Source organism: Gossypium arboreum, chromosome 6, assembly GCF_025698485.1.
Source record: "Gossypium arboreum isolate Shixiya-1 chromosome 6, ASM2569848v2, whole genome shotgun sequence".
Lineage (NCBI taxonomy): Eukaryota > Viridiplantae > Streptophyta > Magnoliopsida > Malvales > Malvaceae > Gossypium > Gossypium arboreum.
In genome coordinates, this window is record NC_069075.1 from 95,714,630 (window position 1) to 95,726,381 (window position 11,752).

General features: G+C 38.3%; 1 non-coding gene across 1 annotated transcript; it reads right to left on the bottom strand.

Annotated features, from left to right (window-relative positions):
• Nucleotides 1–1,664: 1,664 nt before the first annotated feature.
• On the bottom strand, nt 1,665–1,771 carry LOC128294246 (small nucleolar RNA R71). The gene has a single exon (XR_008284560.1). It is a non-coding gene; the product is annotated as a small nucleolar RNA R71 (small nucleolar RNA).
• Between the last annotated feature and the right edge of the window lie 9,981 nt (nt 1,772–11,752).

The following is an 11,752-nucleotide window of genomic DNA, read 5'->3' on the forward strand; positions in this document are numbered from 1 at the left end:
ACCCTAGAGGAGGAAGAAAGGTAGACACACAGGGAGGGAGTAAGAAATTACTCCAAGGAAGCTTATTGATCCATCTCAGAAGCCGGATTCATCATCAAGACTGAAGATCTCTCCTCAATTTTCCCTTTAGGAGTTTTGGGTTTTCTTTATGTTTTGTATTCTTTATTATTCTGAGATGTTTTCTTATTTAGTTATGAACTAAAACCCCTAAATACCTAATGGGAATGAAACCTAAGACAAATCTTATTATTATTTTCTGAATTGTGTGATAAATATTTAACTTATTCTTAATTATGTGTTCTTAATTCTTGTTTTGATATCTCAGGATACTAATTCAAGATAAGCTCTTACTCAGAGGAGGAATAGACCCTGTCTAAGAGTACATTTGTCATAATTAAGCGGAGTTGTTTGTACGCCTAGACATAGGGTGACAAGATTTTGTCGGATTAGGGTGAAACCTAATAAGGGGATCCATAGATCGAGTTAATGCAACCCTAGGGTGTTAATTAGAGAAAAGTCTCAATTATTCAATCTAGGGATTAGACGTTATTAGTCTTGAATAGGGATAATAACATAACTTAGGGATCTCCATGGAACAAGTTAAATGAATAAATCGTCCGATTCAGAGCCAGAATAACAAGTACAGTCTAGGTGGATTTTTCCTTAGGTATTGTCTTAATTCAATCGATTTTCCCAAAAGCAATTCCCCAATTTTATTCTCCGTAAGTTCTTAGTTTAGATAATTAGTTAGTCAAAACAAAACCTCTTTATTCTTAGGCTAGATAATAAAAAGACATTCATTACTAGTACTTTTAGTTTCTTTGGGTTCAACAATTCGGTCTTGCTAAAACTGTACTACTGTTCGATAGGTACACTTGCCTACATTGCGATAATAGTTAGTTTCAAGAATGATTAATTATAAATATTTAAAACCTATAACGAAATAACGTGATCAAGTTTTTGGCGCTGTTGCCGAGGAACTAAGATATTAGGAACGCTCAATTTTTATTACTTTAGCCATTTATTTTCCTTTCAATTTAATTTAATTATTATTATTATTTATTAATTTACTTTTTCTTTCTCTTAGCAGGTTTTTATAGTTTATGACTAGAAGAAACCATTCAGGACCACTACTTTTTGACGAAGAAATCGATCGCACAGTTTGCAGAAACCAAAGAGAAATAAGGCGAAGCTTAAGATACACAGAGAACGAGCAAGAGAACGATACTCAACCCCCAACCGAAGAGATGGCACAATCATCTACCTCCTGTAATTGCGGTTAATCAAAATCCTGCTCCACGCACTATGTATGATTATGCTAAACCTTCTTTAACAGGAACTGAATCGAGCATAGTTAGACCTGTTGTAGCTGCAAATACTTTTGAACTAAAACCTAACACTATTCAAATGATACAGCAATTTGTTCAGTTTGATGGTTTGCAGGATGAGGATCCGAACGCTCACTTAGAAAACTTCTTGGAACTATGCGATACATTTAAAATTAATGGTGTTTCTGATGATGCCATTTGTCTTCGGTTATTCCCTTTTCATTGAGAAATAAAGCTAAACAGTGGTTGAACTCATTACCACGAGGGTCAATCACTACTTGGGAACAAATGACCGAAAAATTTCTATTAAAATATTTCTCGCCGGCTAAAATGGCCAAATTACGTAATGATATCTCTTCGTTTGTGCAGATGGACTTAGAAACTCTTTACGATGCATAGGAGAGATACAAGGGCTTACTGAGAAGGTGCCCTCACCATGGGTTACCGCTTTGGCTTCAGGTTCAAACGTTCCATAATGGCTTGAATCCTTCGACTCGGCAAATGGTTGACGTAGCTGCTGGCGGAACCATCAATAATAAAACACCTGAAGATGCTTATGAGTTTATAGAAGAGATGTCACTGAATAACTATCAGTGGCATGTCATGAGGACAAAGCCAACAAAAAAAGTCGATGTTTATAACTTGATTCGGTCACCATGCTCTCTAATCAGGTAGAACTCTTGAATAAGAAAATTGATGGTTTTCTTAGTTCTTCACAGGTTCACCCAGTAATGCAGTGTGAAGCAAGTGGAGGTGGAACAAGCCATTCGGAATACCAACCTTATGGCCACAACATGGATAACGAGCAGTTAAATTACATGGGTAATAATTCTCGATCTCAAAACAATCCATATAGTAACACTTACAATGCAGGTTAGAGGAACCACCCAAATTTCTCATGGGGAGGCCAAAGAAATCAGAGACCACATCCGAGCTACCAACAACCACCCTACCAATAGGAAAAGAAGCCGAACCTTGAAGAGATGCTCTCAAAGTTTATATCGGTGTCAGAAACCCGTTTTTAGAACACTTAAACAACACTTAAAAATCAACAAGCGTCAATCCAATGGCTCGAAACTCAGATAGGCCAGATTTTTAAACTAATCTCTGAACGACCACAAGGTAGCTTGCCAAGTAATACTGAACCCAACCCAAGGGAACAGCTCAATGCAATTAATATTCAAGATGACGAAGGAGTCGTTAAGCCTGAACTAGAATCGAGGCAAGAAACTGTGGTAAGCAAAGGTTAAGGTGAGGTAGGTCATAATAAAAACAAATCAGTGAATGTCGAATATAAACATCATGTGCCATACCCCAACGCCACAAGGAAAGACTGCTCAGATGAACAATTTGGTAAATTCCTTAAACTCTTAAAAAAATTACACATTAACTTACCGTTTATTGAAGCTCTATCACAGATGCCAAACGCAATGAAATTTTTAAAGGAGCTTTTAGCAAATAAGCGGAAGTTGGACGAGGCGTCGCATGTGGTGCTAAACGCAGTGTGCTTAGCTATTCTGCAAAATAAGCTACTGAACAAATTAAAAGATCCAGGGAGTTTTACAATTCCTTGCTTAATTGGTAGTTTAGATGTTAATAATGCATTAGCTGATTTAGGGGCTAGTGTTAACGTCATGCCCTACAAAATGTTCAAACAATTAGGTCTTGGGAAACCCAAACAAACTAGGATGAGCATTCAATTAGCAGATAAAACTATAAGATTCCCTAGGGGTATTATTGAAGATGTGCTAGTTAAAATCGATAAATTTATATTTTCCGTGGACTTCATTGTTCTAGACATAGAAGAGGATAGCAACAATTCTTTAATTCTAGGAAGGCCTTTTTTAGCAACTACTAAAACGATCATTGATGTTGGCATAGGTGAACTCACATTCCGTGTGGGAGACGAAACAATCACCCTTCAAGCTTGCAATTCTAGCAACACATCAGAAATTGAAGGTGATCGTTTAACCCATTCTACTAAAACTGACAATATGGTACAACCTACTTTGCAGGAAATGAGTCTGAAGGAAGCACATGAGTCATTCTCAAGCAATAGTAGAGGACCTACTCATGAAGAACGAAGGCTGCAAATAGAGGAGCTAGATGAATGGTGAATACATAAACCGAGAACACACGATAAACTAAAACTACGCCAGAACGAGTTCAATACCTCTCCAAATCAACTTAAGGTAGAAGATAAAGTCTTACTAGATATCACAGATCCTCACATTGCCACTGCCAAACCGAATGAAGAAATCCCTCTTACGGTACTTAGTATTTTTCCATTCGGTACAATTGAGGTAAGTCACCCCAAGTTCGGCACTTTTAAGGTAAACAACACCCGTTTAAAACCTTATTTTGATGAGATTGATAGCAGGAATGAGGAGTATAAACTCCTTGAACCACCATGACCATTCAACGGAGAGGTAAGTCGAGCTTAGACTATAAATAAGCGTTTCTTGGGAGGCAACCCAAGCACTAACTGTATTAACTTCTTTAAAATTTAGTCTTCAACACCTAACTTAGTAATGGAGCTCCTGAATACAGGTCTTCCATAGAGACACGGCCAAGCACACGGGCGTGCTTAGGGCGGTGTGAAAATAGGCCAACGATTTTCCTAAACACAGGCTACGATAAAATGCCACGGTCGTGCGACATGGCCGTGTGCCAAAACAACACGGGTGTGCGACACGCCCATCTGGAAGAACCGTGGGTGAACCTGTTAAAACAGCATGGGCGTGCCACACGCCAGTGTCTAGCACCTGTGGTCGAACCTGTTAGATTGACATGGGCGTGGGTCTACATACACGGGCATGGGAGAAGCGAACAACACCAAACGCGGCCGTGCGACACGACCGTGTGCACCCATACACCCAAGGAACACGGGCATGTACTGAATGTCAGACGTGCCCAAATTCAAAATTCACGAATCACACGCGCTGAAATTGGGGAACACGGGCATGTTACCTGGCTGTGTGCCCAAAAATCTATAAATAGGTTGCATTATTCATTGTCTTCTTCACCCAAAAACCTTAACCCTAGCCGCTGCAAGTCCACACGCCTTCCTTGCCACGCCCGTGCACCGCCTCCAACTCCATTTTTGACGCCCATTCTCCACTTTCTAGCGTTTGTTCACTCTTTTCTCGTTTATTCTTACTGATTTCTAGGGCTATTTATCATAATAATATGAAATTTTTCATGTTCCTTTCTTATTTTTATCATACAAATGTTATACCTAGAATAGTTATTATCTTTCTCATGTTAAAATTCTTACTCATTACGTGATTTCTCTACTCCATTTAACTAGTTTACGTAAATATTCATGATTTCTCATGCCTTTTGTGTTGACATTTTTGTTCATCCATACAATATTCTTTGCAAAAAAAAAAATTAGTTATTCATGCTACTATTATGTAATGCCACAAAAGTATGGATTAGTTTAATTAAAATTGTTAAGTGTTGATAGTTGTGGCTGAAATTATGATTTTTATTTAAAATTTGTCTTCGTTTTACTTTGACCACCCATCAAGACGACCTGATGATTCTATTTGCAAGTACCATGTCATCTTCACGTGGTAAAAAGGCCGCTGTCCCTGCTTCAAAGAAAAAGAAGGGAGCGTCATCTTCCTCGGGTCCTACCGTGGAAGTTCGTTACCCTTTCCTAAGGCTCCTCGTCGGGCCTCAAGGAGAACTATTCCAAATACTCCAGGCCCAACCTTTAATTGCTGGCCGCTACATCGACTGGGCTGCGGTAGAACAAGTTCAGTTAACTGAAGCGATTCGGACCCTCCTAACCACCGACCTTTAGGAGCTTTTGTTTAGGATCATCGAGCTAACATATCTCGAGCTTACGACGAAATTATGCTCCACATTTCATCTTCAAACCGTGATGACAAACTACGCTGATCCCGGCACGGTCCAATTTTGCCTAGGCGGATTAGTCCACCGGCTCAGCTTCCCAAAATTCAGTACGGCGCTGGGTTTATCTACGGAGGAATTTAAGGAAGAGAATGACTTACATGCTCTCAACCGCCACATCCATCGTTCTCCTTCACAGTGTTGGGACGTACTAGTCTAGGTAGGGCCACCTACAATCCTAGCCACTCCAAGGCATCGGCCCTCTCTCCATCTCTGAGGTACCTACACGCCATTTTGGCTCACACAATTATAGGAAGACGAGAGAGCATCGACATCGTCAACACTCACGATGCCTACTTTTTATGGTGTATGTCACACAGACATGTCATCGACCTTGCCTATTTCATCGCCCTCATGATTCAGCACCTGACGGAATGGCATAGGAAGGGGGTCATCTCAATTGGACCCTATGTTACTCGGTTGGCTCGACACTTCGGGCTCCTCAGCACTGCAGCCCAAGAATCATCCTTAACCCTCATTGGTCAGATGTCTCCACAAGGCATCTCAAGCATGCTTAGCATGAGAATGGTCAAAAAGTGCCGAAGAACCAACCCTCCTTAATATCGTCTCGCCCAATCTACCGAGGAGGAGGCCTACGAGTACATTCCTGATGATGTCCCTCCACAGCACGAAGACCCACCAACTCAGCCACCACCACCCTCTCGTCCAGTCCATGCGACGGCTTCATGTGCTGACATCTCTGAACGCCTCACTCGATTCGAGCAGCACATCCACATCTCATCGCCAGTCCCACCTTGCGAACCATCTAGCGATGAAGATGTTTAAAAACATTTATTTATTATTTTATGTTTTTAATTTTTATTAAAACTACTTTTTATTTTTATTAAGATTTTAGAATTTTATTTTATTATCAATTTTGGTTATTTTATTAAGAGTAATTATTCTTACTAATATCCCCTAAAAAGTTCTTGATTTTATCACAATTATATAGAGCTCCTAAGCTCATCATCGCATAGAACTAAGAACTCCACCGGGAAAGGTTCTCCACGACTGCCATGTCCTGATCGACCACGACCATAGCTACCACTAGATATAATATTCTTTTGGCATAGGACTTATGGACTAATAAACCTCTACCACTGCCGGAGTATCCTCCTCCACTCTCGCACCGATTACTCTCCAAAACTCCAATTCGAGGAATTCATTATACAGGAAGTTTCACTTCTCTCCCTATCTTCTTTCTATATTCTTATATCTATTTTTGTACATTGAGGGCAATGTACATCTTAAGTGTGGGGGGTATTTACTTCATTTCCCTATTAGAAAAATCCCTGAATGGCTGCTTGTTCTCTTGAAAAGCTTTCATATCATATTTAGGATAAATTTTAATTGATTTATGATTTTGATTGATATATCTTGAATTAAAACATAGGCATTTATGCATTGATTGTTTAAACTTTAAGACATTAGAGAATCAAGCATGATAAGTTGATTTTTAAGAATTTAAAATCTTAGGTTGTTTTCCCAAAGTTTAGGTATTACTTTGAGTTGGAATTCACAAGTTTTAAACATCAAAAAGCCATAATTTTTGTGATATTTTTGAGCTTTTTGAGCATCTATTAATTCTTTCATGCTCATTTTTATTATTTCCTTGAGTGCATCAGTATTGAACTAGTATTCTAGAACTGCTTGATTATGCATGTCAAGACCACACCATTTGATTTGATATGTCAAAATGATTAAGGCACTTAGGATTAACCCACTCATGCCATGAAAAGCCTACCTCCACGATTAACCCCTAGTAAACCCCTTTGAGGCTAACAAAGCATTTCTTGTATTACCTTTGATATTAACCATTAACCCATTTTTTGTTGAAATCCCCTCAATTATTTTTTATCCCTATTTTTGTCGAGATTTGAGTTGAATAAATTGCTTAGCTATGTCTTGTTCTTAATATTTAGTCTATGTTATTTAACTTGTTCTTAATTTAAAAAAATGTGTATACATCTTAATAGTAGTAATCTTCTGAGCTAAAGAAGTTAAATTCCATATTCTGAGAAAAAGCTCTGTTGTAAGCAATTGATGACTAGCTATTTTTCTAGTTAGGCAAATTTTTCAAGTCAATCTCAATTCTAACCTTTTCTTTCAGCTGGTAACCACACCCCCTAACCAAGCCTCATTACAACCCTCTAAAGACCTTTTGATTGATGTATCATCTCAAATTATAGTGGTGGAGATTTGATTTTCATGCAAGCCTATGGTAATGACTTTTCATTATTGACTCTTGAGTGCTTCATTTATTGTCCTTAAACACCTCAAGTGATTTGAGTGAATCTTTAGTGAGGATGTAAAACTCTGTGACATTTTGAATATAAGGTAATTACCTAGACGAGGGGAGACACCTATGTTTTCGGAATAAAATGCTCAACTTGGAATGATTGAAACTGTGATGTTCTTTTAGTTGAATTCTCAATGTATGATTACCTATGGATTATTTTGAGATATTATCGATAGAAATTATAAATTGAGAAGAATTTATTTTGATTATGAGTTGAGAATTTTGCTTGAGGACAAGCAAATGATTAAGTGTGGGGGTATTTGATAAACTGTAATTTATACATATTTTTACCCCATGTTTAACGCATTTTATGGATGATTTCCCATTAGAATTGGTGAATTCAATGCTCCTAATGCTTTAATTTCATGTTTTATACTTAGGAGAGCATAGGAGAGCGAAAGGAATGAGAAACGGGGCAAAAATGGAGAAAATGGGCCAAAGTACAAAATCAACACAGCCTGGCGCTCCTAGACATAGGGTGATAGGATTTTGCCGGATTAGGGTGAAACCTAATAAGGGGATCCATAGATCGAGTTAATGCAACCCTAGGGTGTTAATTAGAGAAAAGTTTCAATTATTCAATCTAGGGATTAGACGTTATTAGTCTTGAATAGGGATAATAACATAACTTAGAGATCTCCACGGAACAAGTTAAATGAATAAATCGTCCGATTCGGAGCCAGAATAACAAGTACAGTCTAAGTGGATTTTTCCTTAGGTATTGTCTTAATTCAATCGATTTTCCTAAAAGCAATTCCCCAATTCTATTCCCTGTGAGTTCTTAGTTTAGATAATTAGTTAGTCAAAACAAAACCTCTTTATCCTTAGGCTAGATAATAAAAAGGCAGTCATTACTAGTACTTTTAGTTCCTTTGGGTTCGACAATTTGGTCTTGCTAAAACTATACTACTGTTTGATAGGTACACTTGCCTATATCACGATAATAGTTAGTTTCAAGAACGATTAATTATAAATATTTAAAACCTATCACGAAATAACACGATCACCTTATGTTATTGCCATTCGATGATTTTGACATAATATTTGGCATGGATTGATTGACCCTCCACGATGTGATAGTAAATTGTGGTAATAAGTATATTGAATTGAAATTTTCAAATGGTGAAGTTCTCCGAGTTGATTCAAGCGAGTTAAGTACACCACCGGATGTGATTTCTTCAATGAAGGCTCGATGGTATATGAGAAAAGGGTATGAAGCTTACCTTGCTCTTGTATTGAACTCTAAGGAATCTGAGTTAAGGATTGAGTCGGTACCGATAGTATGCGAATACCCAAATGTGTTTCCAGAAGAATTGCCCAGTTTACCTTCTGTCAGAGAGGTAGAATTTGGTATTGAACTAGCGCCGAGAACAACACCCATTTCTATTGCCCCATATAGGATGACACCAACCGAGTTAAAAGAGTTAAAAACATAGTTGCAAGAATTGACCGATAAAGGGTTTGCAAGACCAAGCTTTTCTTTGTGGGGTGCTTCTATATTATTTGTTAAGAAGAAAAATAGTTCGATGAGACTGTGTATAGATTGCCAATGACTCAACAAGGTAACCATCAAGAACAAGTATCCGTTGCCAAGAATCAACGACTTGTTTGATCAATTGAGGGGAGCCACTATGTTTTCTAAGATAGATCTGAGATCCAGCTACTACCAGTTGCGAGTAAAAGAGTCAGATATACCTAAGACTGCTTTTAAAACGAGGTATGGCCATTATGAATTTTTTATGATGCCTTTTGGGTTGACAAATGCACCTGTTGTATTTATGGACTTGATGAATAGGATATTCCGGCCATACTTAGACAAGTTTATTATTATGTTTATTGATAACATCCTGATTTATTCCAAGGATGAGACTGAGCATATGGAACATTTGAGAACGGCTTCACAGATCTTACGGGACAAACAGTTGTATGCTAAATTTAGCAATAGTAAGTTTTGGCTCCAAGAGGTTGGATTCCTCGGTCATATTGTGTTGGGTGATAGTATTCGTGTTGATCTAAATAAGATATCTACTATTGTTGAGTGGAAGCCACCGAAGAACTAATCGAGGTTAGAAGCTTTTTGGGTTTAGCTAGTTACTATCGACACTTCGTAAAAGGGTTTTCGATGATTGTGGCTTCTTTGACGAGATTGTTGTGAAAAGATGTTAAGTTTGAGTGGCCAGAGAAATGTTAGCAGAGTATTGAGAAATTGAAGACATTACTGACCGAAGCTGTAGTTTTAGTTCAACCCGAGCCGGGAAAAGAATTCGTGGTCTATAGTGACGCATCCTTAAATGGACTGGGTTGTGTGCTTATGCAAAAGGGAAAAGTAATTGCATATGCTTTGAGTCAACTAAAGCCGCACGAGAAAAATTATCCAACACACGACTTGGAGCTAGCTACCATTGTATTTGCCTTAAAGATTTGGAGACGCCACTTGTATGGTGAAACATGTCGTATATTCATAGATAACAAGAGTTTGAAGTATTTTCTAACTCAAAAGGAATTAAATCTGAGACAACAAATATGGTTAGAATTGATTAAAGATTATGAGCTGATAATTGATTACCACCCGGGAAATGCGAACGTAGTTGCTGATGCCTTGAGTAGGAAGTCTTTTTTTTGCACTGAGGGCTATGAATGCTCATTTGGTTTTACCTGATGATGGTTTAGTTTTGGCTGAGTTAAGAGCCAGACCGGAATTTCTCCAAGAAGTTTGCGCAGCTCAGATCAATGATAGTGACTTGCGGGCCAAGAGAGCACAATGTGAGATGGGCGTTGAATCAGATTCCTGGGTTGACTCTTATGGTTACTTGATATTTTGAGATAGGGTCTATATACCCAAAGATGATGAGCTTATTCAGAAAATTTTGCAAGAGGCACATGATAGTCGTCTGTCTATTCACCTGGGAAGTACTAAGATGTACAATGACTTAAAGATCATGTACTGGTGGAATGGTATGAAAAGAGATATCTCTGAATTCGTGTCGAAATGCTTGATATGTCAACAGGTCAAGGCTGAACATCAAGTGCCTTTGTGTTTATTACAGCCCGTGATGGTCCCCGAATAGAAATGAAACAGGATTACTATGGATTTTGTGATAGGATTGCCACTAACACCGAAAAAGAAAGATGTTATTTGGGTTATAGTTGATAGACGAACGAATTCGGCTCATTTTATTCCTGTACAGACAGATTTCTCTCTTGACAGATTGGCCGACTTGTACATATCTGAGATTGTGAGACTACACGAGGTACCATTGTTGATTATTTTAGATAGGGACCCAAGATTCACTTTGAGATTTTGGAAGAAGTTGCAAAAAGCCTTTGGTACAAAGTTCAGTTTTAGTACAGCATTCCACCCACAGACTGATGGTCAGTCTGAGCGGACGATTCAGACTCTCGAGGACATGTTAAGATGTTGTGTCATTGAATTTCAACGCAGTTGGGAAAAATATTTACCATTGGTGGAATTTGCCTATAAGAACAGTTTCCAAACGAGTTTAAAGATGGCACTTTACGAGGCATTGTATGGCCAGAAGTGCCGAACTCTACTGTATTGGACAGAGCTCAAGGAAAGCCAGATTCACGAAGTTGATTTAGTCAGGGAAACTGAAGAAAAGGTTAAAGTGATATGCAACTGTTTGAAAACAGCGTCGGATAGATAAAAGTCATATGCTGATTTGAAAGAAACGAGATCGAATTTCAAGTTGGGGATAAAGCTTTCTTGAAAGTATCTCTATGGAAAAAGGTTTTGAAGTTTGGCCGGAAAGGCAAATTGAGCCCGTGATTTATTGGACCATATGAGATTACCGAAAGAGTTGGACCATTAGCCTATCGGTTAGCGTTGCCATCCGAATTGGAAAAGATTCACAATGTATTCCATGTGTCCATGTTGCATAGATATAGATCAGACCCCTTTCATGTGATTTCACTGATGGAAATTGAGCTTAAACTGGATATGACTTATGGTGAAGAACAGGTTAATATTTTGGCTCGGGAAGCCAAATAGTTTAGGAACAAGAATATAGCCTTGGTGAAAGTTTTATGGCATAGACACGGAGTAGAAGAGGCCACATGGGAACCTAAAGAAACTATGAAAAGTCAATGTCTAAACTTGTTTACTGGTAAGACTTTCGAGGATGAAAGTCCTTAAGGGGGGAGAAATGTAACATCCTGAAATAAAGCCTAGTCGGATTAGTGGTTT